This window comes from Gadus macrocephalus, chromosome 6 (genome assembly GCF_031168955.1).
Source record: "Gadus macrocephalus chromosome 6, ASM3116895v1".
Lineage (NCBI taxonomy): Eukaryota > Metazoa > Chordata > Actinopteri > Gadiformes > Gadidae > Gadus > Gadus macrocephalus.
This window is the reverse complement of record NC_082387.1, coordinates 24,563,778-24,579,243: the sequence shown is the minus strand read 5'-3', so window position 1 is coordinate 24,579,243 and position 15,466 is coordinate 24,563,778. Positions and strand designations below refer to the sequence as shown.

The following is a 15,466-nucleotide window of genomic DNA, read 5'->3' as shown; positions in this document are numbered from 1 at the left end:
AGAGAGCAGTAATCAACACAGGAGGGAAACACACCAAAACACGAAAGACCACGACAATCAAAAAAAATACCCTAGAAGGGGGGTGTGGCTTGGGGAGGGGCTGGAGGGCCCTGAACAAAACCTCAAATGTAAGAACGAGGAGAGGACCAGTGACCAGAAGTCAGGGAGAGACGGCGGGGGAACCGGCAGGAACCCCTGCAGTGAAGGGAACCCCCCAGAGAACCCCCTCAAACGACAGAGTCACCCGTTCGGCGGCAACGTAGAGGCGGTGGACGGCGTAGGGTTCTGCGCCTGGCCCAGATCTCATGATCCGAGTCACTGTAATGTCGTGTTTTTTAGTTTTAACTTAAACCTCGTCCCGGGCGGGTCCGAGGTGGGGTGAAATGGTTGATTTGAAGCCATTTATTTCAGTGTTGCTTTTGCACTAATCACCCCAATCAGCGAGATTGGGGGACACCTGGCCGGATGCAGAGGAGCCATTTTAAAATGAGCCTGAGGATTGACATGAGAGGGAAGACCAGGAGCGAGAGGCAGCTGAGAAGCACCCGGGTCCGCGAGCGGCTAGGGCTCACGGAGGCCCTAGAGACCGCGATTATATTATTTGAAGTTGTATGCAATAAATGCCGAGTGCGGCTTAACCCCTCGAAAACGTGTGATTCGTACCTGGAACCCGGCTCATTCGGGTAGCGGGTTGCCACAATACATAACTGGTTTCTGTGTGTTGTGTGTGTCTTTGCATGTTGCTAAATTATTGTTTACCATCTTAATAAATATATTTAAGATATATATAAAAAAAAAGATTAAAAATAATAATAATGGACTGGGGCAGAGCGGAGGGGTGTCAGGCGGGTGGCCAGAAAACTGCCCCAGGGCATGGCAGGGAGCCTCAGGCGGACGGCCTGGGGGGCAAGCAGAGGCAGAGTGAAGGCAGAACCCTTCAGGAGGCCGGCGGCAAGGACGATGAGGGCTCAGTCCCTCAGGAGGCCTGCAGCGGCAAGGAAACCCCTCTGAAGGCCGGCAGCGGCGAAGGCGGAACCCTTCAGGAGGCCGGCGAAGGCGAGGTAGAGGGCGGGTCCCCTCAGGAGGAAGGCCAGGTAGAGGGCGGACCCCCTCTGGAGGAAGGCCAGGTAGAGGGCGGACCCCCTCTGGAGGAAGGCCAGGTAGAGGGCGGGTCCCCTCAGGAGGAAGGCCAGGTAGAGGGCGGGTCCCCTCAGGAGGAAGGCCAGGTAGAGGGCGGGTCCCCTCTGGAGGAAGGCGAGATAGAGGGCGGACCCCCTCTGGAGGAAGGCCAGGTAGAGGGCGGGTCCCCTCAGGAGGAAGGTGAGATAGAGGGCGGACCCCCTCTGGAGGAAGGCCAGGTAGAGGGCGGGTCCCCTCAGGAGGAAGGCCAGGTAGAGGGCGGACCCCCTCTGGAGAAGAGGGCGTGCCCCTTCCAAAAGGTTTGGAAGGCGGGACCCCTCTGGAAGACCTTGAAGAGGGACCCCCCCTCGGGAAGGGGTGGAGGGAGGGGAGGGCCCCCACAGGCAGGAGCGGAGGGCGTGCCTCCTCAGGCAGGAGCGCAGGCCGGTCCCCCTCTGGAAGGCGAGGAGTGGGCTCAGGAACCGGACAGGGCTCGGGGACCGGAGTCAGTGCGGGAGCTGGAGTGCCAGGAGGAACCGGGTGGTACCCCAAACTCACCACCCCCACTCTGATTGTCCGTAAGGGAGGAGGCTGGTAGCTGGGGACCGGGGGCAGAGGCTGAGAGCAGGAGCCTTAGGCCGGTCACCAAAGTCCGGTGGCAGTGGCATGTAGCTCTCCGGCCAAAAGGCTGTGGGGCTGAGCAGCTCGACTGCCCACTCGGGTAAGGCGTCCTCCAACTCTGGCCTTGACGCAACAGCCCTGCACGTACGCCCCAACACAGCTTCCTGCTCCTTCCTGCTGGGAATGTTCTCCCAGCCATCCATAGCTATGATTATCGTCACCAACAAATCCTCCAACTCACGGAAAAATAAAGCGTCCGCTGGCTCCAATCTGGGTGCTGTCATTCTGTTAGGGTTGTGGGTGCAGGCAGGCAGGTAGGACCCAGATGCAGACGGTTTAGGGAGAACGGCACTTTATTTCCGCCAAAAGGCTAAGGCAAGGAACCAGGGAACACAGGTAACCACAGAGAACACGCAGGACCAACAAACCACAATGACCGCACCAGGAACAAAGGAAAGACAAGGGCTTGAGTAACAAACACAAGACACGCAACGAGGAACAGCTGAGACACATTAAGGGGAGGGAGCAGTAATCAACACAGGAGGGAAACACAGGGAAACACACCAAAACACGACACAGACCATGACAAAACTTTCTTTACAACAAATGTATTTATGTGATTGTGCAGTGCAACTATTTTAGCTATAATTGAATATTTAAAATGAAAGAGGCCTATTATTCATTAACCCTACACATAAGTATTTATTCGTATATATAGGCCTACTAAATAATTATCGGAAAGGCTTATGTTCTTAGTTTTTTCTATTGATTTATCGCCACTAGATGTCGCTGTCCATCCAGCAGACCAAAAAAGTGGGTCAAAGATTAAATGACCTTTTCTCGATAATCATTATTTTCTTCCAGAAAGTCACGCGGCAACCCCACAAGGCCTTTGATGGCACGGTAATACAATTTTGAAATGACCTGAGAGACAAGGCAAGGAGTAGGCCTACCATTTATGCCTTAAAAAGAAACATCAAACTAGACATCCCACTGAACACCTGGTTCAAAATATGTGGGTAGGACCCATTGCCATCTATGGCTGTGGGGTCCACTTGCTAACCAAGATTTTATAAAATTGGACAAACATCTAAATTAAACTCTTTGCAGAATTCTGAAAATCGATCCAGATAGTCCAAAGGATAAAACCAAATGATGCATGCAGAGCAGAAATGGGATGATATCCAATCCCATCCAGAAGTGAGCGCTGAAATTGTATAACCACCTGAAGGAAAGGGACAGCAACAGGCTCCACAGCAAGGTCGTCACCAACCTGGTGACATCCAGAAGCAGTCCCCTGAGCGTTCTGGTCCTGGGACTCTGTCCAACCCACAACAACCGCCCCATCAGACAAATCATGAGGGGGGCAAAAGTACCATATTGGACATGAACAGACTCAGTGAACACAACCTGGCCACAGACAGACTGTGTGTGCCCACTGTACACAAAACCAACTGGAAACTGTGCTGCACTAACTTCCTGCCAGTCATACCAAATTAACATCAAGAATACACACTTCCCTTGGATTACACGGAGATGCATGAACAATGAAAACACACCACATGCAAACCAACTGCCATGTTTCGTAAGCTTTTTTTTAATTTTTGACAGGGAGAGAGCGAGAGGGAGTGAAATAGTGTGTGCGCTTGCGCGTGTTGTATTTGTTTGTGTATGTTTGGGATGTAAAGAAGAAAGGGAGACACGTTGTATTGGTTTCCAGTCATGACTTGGTCAAGTGAGTAATTATAACTGAAACGACCCCGCCACCCCCGTCCACACACACTCATACACACACATCTGGTCATGATTACGCTTCCTACACACCAAATACCAAATGAACAAACCAACTACCCAATATAGGCCTACCAGCGACAACATCTGCTAGAATGCCGACTTGCACGGTGTTATTAAATGGAATTGAGACAAGCAAGGCATGGATGAAGGTGAACCCTCCATGGTGCATGTCTTTTGTGTGCCGCCTCTGTGCGCGGCTACAAGCGACCACGTGGCCACGCCCACATCCATACGTGTGTTTAAAGCGTGGACATCGTGTTCCAGGGCATCACAAATCAACTAGCTCTCAGAAAGGTAAGCACCCACTTCTGCATTGAATAGGCCTTCACTTGTAGATTGTGCAAGGGAGGTGAGGGCATGTATGGTTTTGGTTTATTGGCTTGCAGCGCTTTTATGTGTCGAAATGGCCATGTAGGGGGAAACCTTATCAACAGCTTGTGATCTCCAAGGGTCATCTCAATGTTTACCTTGAGTTTTTCTCCAGAGGTTGCACTTTTTAAAGAAAACAAAACGTTGTAAAGTTCTGCTTTTGGGGAAGAGAGTTGGAACACCCATTGGGACACTGGGGTTTGGGGTTTCTCATTGTTGTAGAGCGTAGTAGAGTCTTTTTGGTCAAGCCCACCAGCTGCAGCTTGTGGGCATAAATAAGGGGTTAAGTATTCAATTGTCCTGAAATTAGTTAGTTAACGTATCGGCAATCTTTTGTAAATTACGCATACGTTCAGTTGAGAGAATGGGCATACCTATTCGCAATAAAGAACCGCCACCTATGGCTGTATAACGATGATCTTAAGAATTAGTTATTTCATTAAATTCGTTCAATACATGATCGTTTTTCCTTACTTAAACAACACACAACATGTCGGTTTAATATAATTATATATTTTTCGAAGCTGAGCTCGGCCCCTTTTTTTGTTTCTCCCCCCCCCTTTTTTTGTTTCTCCCCCCCCCCCCCCCCCTCTTGAATTAGAATTGGTGTAAATTGGATACTGTAAATTTGGATGCTGTATAGAAGCTGCTCCCTCATCGCCTCCCGCTTACTGCCAACACAAAAATGATCTTGTTTTGAGGTAAAAAATATACATATATCAATGATCAGCTTTTCAGTATGGGCTAGCACTCGACATTATTTCAAAATAAAATCCACAATCCTTCAAATAGTTTAAGTTGATAGTACATCTTGTTCTTGTCCACTATGTTGAGGCTTCAAGCCAGCGTGTCCATGCGCCCCCTGCGGCCAGCTATGGAGGTGTATTATACGTTTGGATTAATTGGGGGTAAATTGTACAGTAAAGCTGCACCTGCGCTTGTTATAAACGCTTAAGTCAATTCATTGTTTACCACTAGTATGTTGACCCTGGGCCTCTGTTAGAAGGCCGTCTCTTTAGGAAGGTTTTGGTGGTCTTTTTGCTATGGTTACTATGAGGCTGTCATGGAGTGCTGGTCTTTACATTGACTTGGCTCCCTGCTCAACATTCAGAGGGTTATATGCCACGCACCAGCATAGACCTGGCCGCCTGTGTCAATCTCACGGGTTTTCTCAAGCTCATTCTCTCGTTCTGTCGCTCTTTCTCTCTATGTGCAATTCTGATGGTCTGTCAATCTTTCTTCCATTTCTTTGCAGTTCTTTCATATTTTCTCCACTCTTCGCTGTCGCTTTTCTCTCTCAACCTTTCCACGCTCTTCTTCTCGACTCGCTCTCTCTTTATACCTCTCCTGCTGAGCCGTGCGGCTGGGCGGGTTTAACACTAGTGTTTGTAAAAAGGGATAGCAGCGGGTTCTTATTGGCTGCTGGGTTGTGATCATCGTGTAGCCGTTGATACTGCCAGTATCAGCGGGGTTCTTGGTTCTCTCTGGACGGCAACGGAGTGACTTAATTCGTTAGCTGTATGTATCTAAGGTGCACGCAGACAGTCGGGACGTCCGTCCTTCTGTCTGTCTACGCGATGAGGGGACACGATGATCAGAACCCCAGGAGCCAATACGATCACTCCGCTATTCCCGTCCTTTCCCTTTTTACAAACGGATTCCTAGACCGGTGTTGTGTCGAGATCTGTTTCCCCGTCGAGATGTGTTTCCCCTAGTCCCAGATAATGACTGTCAGGATGCGTTCCCCCTGTTCTAAATGGTCAAATTGAATGATATCAGCCTGAAAATCACAGCACTTATCTGTTGTGGGGAAATAAGTCAGCAGTATGAATTTGAAAGATGTGTGAGCCTCCTTTCCTATGGAACAGAGGGGGAACAGTATCTGACAGTAATATTCCAAGCTGTCAGGATGCGTTCCCCCTGTTCTAAATGGTCAAATTGAATGATATCAGCCTGAAAATCACAGCACTTATCTCTTGTGGGGAAATAAGTCAGCAGTATGAATTTGAAAGATGTGTGAGCCTCCTTTCCTATGGAACAGAGGGCCTTTTCGGGTAATTTCGGACGGGGGCGGGGACTAGGGGAAACACATCTCGACGGGGAAACAGATCTCGACACAACACCGGCCCAACCGCGCTGCTCGGCAGGAGATGGGAGAGAAAAGGAAGCGAGTAGAGACGTAGAGCGTGAAAAAGGCTGATAGAAAAGGGACGGCAAGGAGTTTAGAAAATACGAAAATGCTGAGATGAAAAAAGCATGACATGCAAACAGAAGTCAAATACGATTCAGTGACAGAAAGGAGAGAGAAACTGAGTGGGATTGAGGGAGGAAGCCAGGTCTATCGGGGGCATATGGCCCTCTGAATAATAAGCAGGAAGCCAAGTCAATCTAAATACCAGAAATCCATGACTGCCTCATACCAACCATAGCACAAGGGCAACCCACACCTTTTTGGAATTGAAATACATAGGAATATATAGGCTACCATTCACTAAAGAGAAACCAAATGTTTGTGACATTGATAAAAGTTCAATGTGACACGCTCATATTTATGGAACTACAATGTTGATCCAATTAAGTCAGATTGTATTCAAATAATTGTCGGTCATGTTGATCTGTCTTTTTTCATGAATTGTGCAACGTTTTAAATGTTCCTGCAGCAAGGAATTGTGGGCCGGCTTCATCTCCTGTTTCATTCCTAAAGGATGATCCAGTGCAACCCATGCTTAAGGAGATAAGAAAGGAAGTCTTTCCTCGGTATTGAGAGAGTTCATACTGCTCTTATCCTCGCTGCTTCTTGGACTCTTCCGGGACACTTCAGTCAGTTAGAACCCTGCCTAAGCAAAATGGACTGCCCGACAGCAACCCTAGGCTACTCCATGACTCCACGTTTACAGAGTTGTGCTCACCCTGCATGACTCGTGCATCGAGTATTTAGGCCAGGTGTGTGCATGCCTCGACCACGCCCCCCCCACCCACCCACCCCCAGTCCTGACAGCTGATCAAACGGCTGGCGTTCAGAGATGTGACAGTCAAACAGGAAACGCCCCGATATCAGACGCACTGACTCTTTGCATTCAGGCAAACCTGGTTTCTGGTGAACAATGTCTTCGCTACTCAAAGGTGACTCACCTGACAAAGTTTGCATAATCCGTTTTACTCTACTGATCCACCAAGTGTTTCCCCTCCCTGCCACGCAATGCAGGAATGTGGCCAGCTGTGGTCCTGGTGCCGGCCTTGCCACAGATGCATGTCTTTTTTTCTTTTTTTTAAGATCTCAATACCTCTCCTCTTTAAAACCGATCCTGATGCTCTTTATTGCCATGTGATCAAACTTGACTCGTGAGGGTTTTCTATCTGATCTTATTTCGTCCGGGTGGGTGAACCAGCCCGAGATGTTATCTTCCTGCGTGTGTCATGCCTAAAAAAAACGTATCCCTACTGAAACCTGAATACATGCCACTCTACATGAGTTGGCGAGAAGTCAGCATGGTTGACTTCAGCCTGAATTAGGCTCCAAGGGCTCTAGGTGTAGATGTTGCACAACGTTGGAATGGTTTTGTTTCACCATGCTCCTGTAAACTGAGGTTAACTGCTGCTGTGGCAGATTATAGTCCCACAGCAGGGCTGTTGTGCCGTGCCGTGACATGGACGTTCGTAGTCGTAACACCGTCGGACGAGCAGATTAACTGTAACGCCCACCGGACGGTTTGTTGACCGCGCTGAATTGAGGCAGCCCAGCAAGATGAGATGCATTCTGACATGTGTCTGGGTGAAAAATGGGCGTGTCTGTTGGGCCAGCCCACCGCTGGGATTGGCTAAAACCAGTTCTGTATAAAAGACAGAACTGTGCAATGCTTTTACAGAGTGAAAACTCGTGGCGTGTGTGTGTGTCTGTGTGTAGTCGAGGTTGGCTTTTTTCTTTTGGCCAACCACCAGCGTTTCTTCCTCGGGTTGTATGAGACCAACGTCTTCACAGAATCTCCAAACTTTCGATTAGGAGAGGCGAGGACCCTAAAACTAATCAAAGACCTGACTGGACCAACTGGAATCCGGATTATCTTTTCATTACCCGTTAATGTAGTATTTGCCTGCAGGCTGTTTTGAAGGTGATTCCTTGCACATGTTTTCTATTTGACCGTAAACCACGACTCCTCTGGGTTCCTTTGGTTCTGATTGGTTAATTGACGCGTCCGTGGTCCAGTACTGCCTTTTAGCCCTGCAAACGAGAACGAGGTCAAGTTATCACTGACGTCGGCCTGTTCATCCACAGTGACACTTTTCTTAAATTGTTTAAGCGCACCCGCTCGTTCGATTTTATTTCCTGCGATCAAATCTTTTATCGGGTGAAAACATTTTTTGCTATAATCTCATAATGAGAAACACGTCAAACTTTATGTAAGCAAATTTTTTGCCACGTATTTCAGATTTAATATATTTTAAAAGTTTACGGTAAGGATGGCCTTGAATACCCCCCCCCTCCCAGATGTAGAATCCATTTGTCTGCTGACTGTTGCAGCTGGTTGCTCACAGGCTCCAGGCTGGGGACGCCCGGGCCAGTCCAGAGCTTTTTAAAGGAGCTATGCATTGTTCTCGCGTCAATATCAGTAGTGTTCTTATTTTAAACTTTTCTCTTTTGAGACTCTTCGTTTATGTTCTTTAAAGTAACTGAAATATCTCAAACTTCTCATCAGAACCTCATGGCGGCTTTCTGAAATGCTTTCCAGTGTTGAACATGTGTTCCTAACTAATTCTGAACGCCTCTTTTCTCTCTAGACCTCCAGATCTCCCCCCCCCCCCCTGCTGAGTCTCCACCCTCCTCCGCTGCCTCCCGTCCACCACAGACATGATCATCCGGCTGGGAAGACTGACGCCCGGCTACTTCAGACTGCTCCAGGTACAGGCCGCACCTCTGAACCTCCTCAAGACCCTTGACTAGAACTACCCAGAACACCTTTCGGGTACACCAGGAGTCTGGTCTGTTAACTTCCAGAACGCCTTCCTTCTCCACCTGGACTCTGGTCTGATCAGCAGGTCATTCAGGTCGTTTTGTTCAATCGCTCTGCTCTTGTGTAGAACGGCCTCTGAGCAACACAACCCAAATCCCAAATGTTCTTCAGAGACCTACTGGTTTCCCTGCAGGTTCTGGTTTACACGATATGTAAAACATGTTGATGGGAAATCTATGTGCATGCCTTCCCTTAACCCTCTCTCAACGTCAGGCTTGAAAATGAATAGAAGTTTTGATTGAATAAGAGGCTCCTTGTAGTGCAGATGAACCCGAACAATGGGCTGTTAATATTTAATGTGATTGGAGCCTAATGGTTGGAACTGGCAGATGTCTTTTTAATATCCGCTGAGCCGTTCAAGTTGAAGCGAATTGACCACTCGGCACTTATGTGAGATAATCTCCTATTATCTATGACTATTTTTCTTAAAATCCTAATCGCCTTTATCCTACCTGAACTTTATGCGATGAGATATTTCTGCATTTAAACTTCAATACAAATTTAAACCCAAAATGTTAATCTGTAGACTAGATGCTTTGTTCAGATTTTTTTTTTTAATTGCGGTACTGCTTTTGGCGCATTTTTAAAGAATAGATTTAAAAGAAATGAAACCATAGATTCTACAATTACATTCCCTCTTAACAATGATTTTGCTATCATCACCCACCACTGACATGATCGCCCTTGACGCTAATCTTGGGGCAATCCTTTCCCCTCCAGCTCCCTTTGTTGGGACTCCTGTTGTGATAATCTGCCCTGTACGGCCACTCGGCCGGTGCTCTGGGCTACGTCATGTCCATTGTGCAGAGCTATTGTTCCCATATCATCTACATTTTGTAAACCACTGTCTCCCGGATGGGTTCGTTAGTGTTGACTTGGGTATTCAGCAGACCATGTGGAAACGTGCTCTTATGTGTAAGTGCGCCACACATAACACGCTTCAATAACTCAAACTGTTAAGGGTCCAGGACAAATATCTTTCACCCGTTAATGCATCTTAAATGCATTTTTCGCTATAATACGCTTCCATCGATTTGCTTGGTCGGGGTTCTTTATTTTAAATTGAATGTGCTTCATGTTAACTCCCCAAATGGTTAACTACAATGCTGTTCTGATTAAAAGTCCCTTACATAATGAGGCAGTGATTTAAGCCCAGCTCAATAGTTGTAGAAGAACAAGAGTCCCTGGAGGCCATTTTGCTCATGCAGTTGACTCAAAATGGATGCCTTGTTTAGGAGGGGAGAGGGGGAGGGGTGGTCGAGCCCTTAAAATACCTCCTCTGTCCAAGGAAACATTGGGTTCCTCTCCATGCTAGATACTCTAAATTTTAGATGAGTGAGTTTGGGGGGGGGGTAACACGGCGGCCCATTGAAAACCTTTCTGCTTCCTGACATCAATATGCAAATGTTTGCTCTCTTTCCCGATGGCGTCATCAGCCTTTTAATTCTTAAGGGGTCTTTGTTGACATGATGGAGTATCTGGAATGGTCTGTTGTCTCTGGTGAACGACCCTTGACCCCTTCTCCCCCTTCTCCCCTTTGTGTCTCTGCTCCGATTGGCCACAGAGGCAAGTGGCCGGAGAGGTTCAGACCAAGCCTCACGACCGGGCCGTGAACCAGATTGCCATGATGCTGGCCATCATGGGCCTGGGCCTGTCCTACTACAGTGCCAAGCAGATGACCGAGACGGCCCCGGACCAGCCGCCGCCCTGATCAGAGCCCCGACACCAGCCTGAAATACTCTGAAGCCACCCGCACGACTACAAGATGATGACGATTTGACCGGGTGGGCTGGGACAGAGAAAGTGGTTGAGAACGTAGGCCTGGGGCCCGCCAGCACCCTTTTCCCACATCCATCACCCTCTCCTGCTCTCACCAACGATAGTGTTGAGAGGGCTCTAGTCCTGCTGTAAGGACCTGTTGTGTTTTAGTTAGTCCTGCTGGATGTTGTTCATCATGGCCTGGGGGGGGGGGGGGGTGGGTGTTCAGCTATAGTTGTTGCTGAGGTTCTGATAATGCTGTTCTAAACTGTGAACCTTTCTGGTGGTATAGCGAGGAGGAAGGCGGGTGAAATGATGTGAGGGGGTGAGGTCTGCTGAAGGGATGCGTGCCGCCTGTAATCATTTCCTCAAAAGTGGAGCTCTGGGCAGACCGATTGCTCTCTTCAGTGTTTTCTATATATTCTTCTTTTTTTTTTTCAATCACTCTCCACTTTAGGAAATCCCTGTTGCGTGTCCAGAATCTAAGCGGGACCTTCTCTCTCGGTCCATATTCATGCTTGTTTTGGTATCTGTAACAGTATTTGCACAGTATACGAGTGAAACGTTTTTAGGAAGGACTTTGACGTTGTATTCATCACTACTTGTATATTTCCCCCTGTTCTGTTTCTGAGCCCTGGGCTGCACACCAGGACTGTCATTGAAACGTCTTTCTTCATTGAACTGTGCATGTGTGTGCGTGCCCTAATTTTAACCTAGAATCTTCGAATATTGTGTTTATTGATGAATGTATATGACTTTGTTTATGAACTGATTTAATAAAGCTGTGACACTTTAATTGAAAGATTTCAAGTCGGTAATTTCAAGTATTGTTGGTAATCCAGACAATGCTTGAGTAGTTTAACCACAAGCTGACAAATTTCAAAACCCAGGCCTTAGATGTTACTTCTCTGTGACACCACTTCCTGTGGCATTTAGCAATGTCGTGTGAGTGACTCACCCACAACGTAGTGTCCTCGGCTGGGGCGGATATGTTAAAGAGGTGTTCTTTAACTCTAGCGTTTATTGAATTTACCAAAACGTTGCTCTGGTGGCTATTGGTATTTTGTTGGAGCCATTTTGTGTTCCTTGTGTTTGGCTTTTAAAAAATGGCGGCTAGTCTACAATGGTCTGGTTCTGTTGGCTTAGTTAAAAGAGTTTGGATTTACCAACACAATGTTCTGGTGCACTTATAGAAAAGCTGTTCAAGAGCTCTGTCATGCGTTGGTTGGGAGTCTGAGTGCATGTGTAACATGGCAATGACGAGCGCTATCAGATTTCTCACACTTCTAGGGAACGCTTTAATAGTGCTATGCGACTGGGAGCGAACGCTTGATGAGAGCCTTATCAGCTTTTAAAGCGTGCACGCATCACATTTTGTGAACCTCTATATACAGAAGTTGTTTGTTTTTGAAGAAGGAAATGTGTGTCTGCACGTTCAGACTGGGGTCGGTGGGCAGATGTGATGCCATGTGACAGGCGCTGACCTCGTTGGGCGGCACGTGTCGCCCCTCCGGCCGTAAGCCCCGCCCTTCGCCTTGTGCATCACTGGGCAGAAATGCAGCCCGTAACCACTGTTCATTGGCTGAGCAGTGGAGTGTCGTGGCCCGACCCGACTTGGGAAAGGAGGATTGGCTGTGCGTGGTTGGGTCTTGTTGTTTATCCTTTTAAAATGGATGTCATCCAGACTCCCTGGCCTTAGATTCTTGGTATGATTCCTAACCTCCTGAGTCTACCTGTAAGCACTTTGCCAAAAAACTTAACCCAACCTGCTGTTTAATAACCTGTCTCTGAATGCACTTGTCTAACCCCTAACACATAAATATCATCTCTACAAACCTTATGCCTTGACTGGAACATTATGGTCTTTATAAGGTTGAAGACCATACGTATACTAATAATACATAGAATGCATTATTATGAAATGAGTAAAGACCAGTTGGAGTATGTAGCCTTATAAATTGTGCTCTGAGATGTTTCCCGTTGATCAACATTTTTTGTTTTAACTTTTCCTTCCTTGAAGAAATGTTTTTGTTTCTATGTATCTTGTGCAATGAAGTCAAACCTCTAAAATAAAATGCCTTTTAACCAACAACTGCGGTCTGATGTGATCCATGTTGGTATATAAGCATCCACGTCGTCCATCGCGTGATCCTGGTTGCTGGGATGGGTGACTCTGGTCTTCATTGGGGGGAAAGCTGCTTATCCCTGGACCAAACAGCTGTGTTGTTTTAGATGAGGGGATGAAAAGATTAGTTCTCCTCTGGTCATCATTCTGTTGAACATGTAAGAGAGTTGTAGTACTGTCAGACAACTAAACGTAGTCACGTGTAGTCATATATTTGTTGAGGATTGCATTAATTATTAGACAGAAATGGTTTCGCCTCATGCTGTTTTGCCCTTTACTGCCAGAGCCTTGTCTCTGACCCACACTGTTAGTTGAAGACGCCTTTTCCCACCTTTTTACCCCCAGTGTTTTTACCTCCCTATGTTTCCAATCAACCTGTTCTCATCCTCCTCCCAGGCAGAAGTCGGCCTCTAACGCCCTTTAGTTCTTGTGATCACCGGAGCCACTGAGGGGTTGGTATTAGCATCAACTGGCCCTTCCCTTATCCCACAGCCCAACAACAGATCCCCCAGAGACCAACAGGCCAGGGCTCCCCCGCACTTTTAGTTGATGCCACCTACTCCCTGTCCTCACACCGCTTCCTGCCAGCCCCCCCACACCTGTCCCACACCTTTAGTTCATTTATGTCTTCACCTGTTCTTCTCCTGTTCTCATCCTCTCCCCTGCCAGTTGTCTGTCTCCAACATCAAATGGCCCTTCTTGTGTCAATTTTGAGTTGAATTAATTACCCCCCCCCCCCTCCCCCCATATCTTTAGCATAGAGATGGTGTAGTAGGCGATTGGTGATTGGCAGGATTTGAATGACAGTAACCCAACAGGATTCGCTGAGTTACACCTATTTGTATAACAACAGGTATGATTGGAGGTAACGGAGAGACCCGTTCTTGTCATGTGCATTAATATACTGTGTTTTGTGAGGAATTTACATTGAGCATGGTATAAGAATTGAACAAGCATGGGACCCGAAGCACGGAACAATAATGGAAGAATAAGCAGAGGAGTTGTGTAACCGCGGAAGCACTGTGGGTTTTTTGGGGGGTATCTCTGCGTGAGCCCAGGAATAAAGTGTTGACTCTGTAGACTTTTTGGAAGCTTCCGACTTGGAAACATGCCCTTTGATTTTGAAGGAACTTCTTCATATTCAACTGTAATCTGAAGTCGCATAGTCAAATGTACCTCTCCAGGGGCTGTAGTTAGTCAGATATCAGAGGCTTTTATTCAAAACAACCGACAGAGAACTGAGATTTGCATCATTAAGGAGAAGATAAGGGTTAGGCCAATCAGCTCTTAGATGCCTATATGTTGACCGTGGAAATGCTGGTTTGACTGCATTGGCCAGAGTTGTTTGTAATCAGCCCAAGACTATCCCGTATCCCCTTATAATTGTACCATTGTTGGCAAGATTTGAACCTGCACCGGGGAGACCCCAATGGGGTTCTGTATCATAGTTCATATCATGGAGCTTTGATGGGGCTGGTGCTGGAGACCCCCGCCAGCAGCTCTGGTGTTTCTGGGGTCTTGCCCGCAGCTCTAGTGTTACAGTACATAAAAACACCAGCTGAGGACCTGAAGGTGGGGTCTGCTGCTGGACAGGAAAAGGGGGGGCTCAACATCGGCTAAATCTGTATGTATTTGGCAGAGTCATTGATCCACAGCTTCTACACTTCAGGCCGGGAGGCCAACAACCGTACCGTATATATATACAATATTATTATATTGTATTGACACCAAAAGAGGAACAGGGAGAGTCTGCTTGCGTTTGGTTCATAAAGAAGGTCTGCTTGCTTCAGAACTGTGGAGGCCGGTGAAGGTGGTGAAGTCTGGCCGCTGTCCCATATCTGAACAGACCCCCTCATTGTATCTGCTGACAAAGTTCTGCCCTTGAGAGCTTCCATGTTCACCTACACTCCTTTTAAGTAGCATTTTAAAGTATGTTCTCAACATGGCACAGTACTGTGGCCAAAATGTTGCCAAGCTAGCAAAACATAGCATGAGCCATGATTAGGGTTGCCAACTTTCAGAAATTAAAATAAGGGACGCCCACCACGGGCCCGACTCCTGGGGGGCGGGGCGCCCGCAGCAGTGGTATGTTTTATTTTGTGCTGGTGTTTTTAGTAAAGGGTTGATCAAGAAAGGAATTAGTCATACTTAAATCTTGAAATGCTTTATTACCACATAACATTCTCTTATAAAGTGCAGTCAATTAAATCTTGAATGAAATCTCTTTGTGTGGCGTGTGCAGCAATGAACTTTTAAAATATAAACTAAATAAACGGAATGGCCCACTCCATTTGTTGGCCATTCTGGAGAAGATCCTTTCCACACATCCAGTGGATGCTGGGATGCTCAGGATATGTCTGGTGATGGACAGCATGTTTGGCAGGTCAGCTACTCGAAAGAGAGCCACCCACCTGGCAGCCACACCTTTGGACTTCCATTCATATTCAGCATCTTCTTTGAGCCTCTTCAGAATGGGTTTTGCTGTGGAGCATTCATCATAAAGTTCATCCATGTTGACTTTATGGATGAGGTTGAGCTTGGTGGTCACCCTCTCAATGTCAGTAAAGGTCATGGTGCCATGGTGCAGAGAGAGAGGTTGCAGTGAGAACAACCAGTAGTCTTCAGAAAAGTTGAACCATTTCTCAACATATGAGAGTGCTGTGTTGAGGAA

General features: G+C 47.2%; 1 long non-coding RNA gene across 3 annotated transcripts; it reads left to right on the top strand.

The window, feature by feature from the left end:
• Window positions 1–3,716: 3,716 nt before the first annotated feature.
• On the top strand, window positions 3,717–11,466 carry LOC132458930 (uncharacterized). Of its 3 annotated transcripts, none has more exons than XR_009526030.1 (3): window positions 3,717–3,828; window positions 8,680–8,800; window positions 10,477–11,466. It is a non-coding gene; the product is annotated as an uncharacterized LOC132458930 (long non-coding RNA). The 3 variants fall into 3 exon arrangements; XR_009526031.1 differs by lacking the exon at window positions 3,717–3,828 and adding an exon at window positions 4,588–4,604; XR_009526029.1 differs by lacking the exon at window positions 3,717–3,828 and adding an exon at window positions 7,768–8,012.
• Window positions 11,467–15,466: the final 4,000 nt, after the last annotated feature.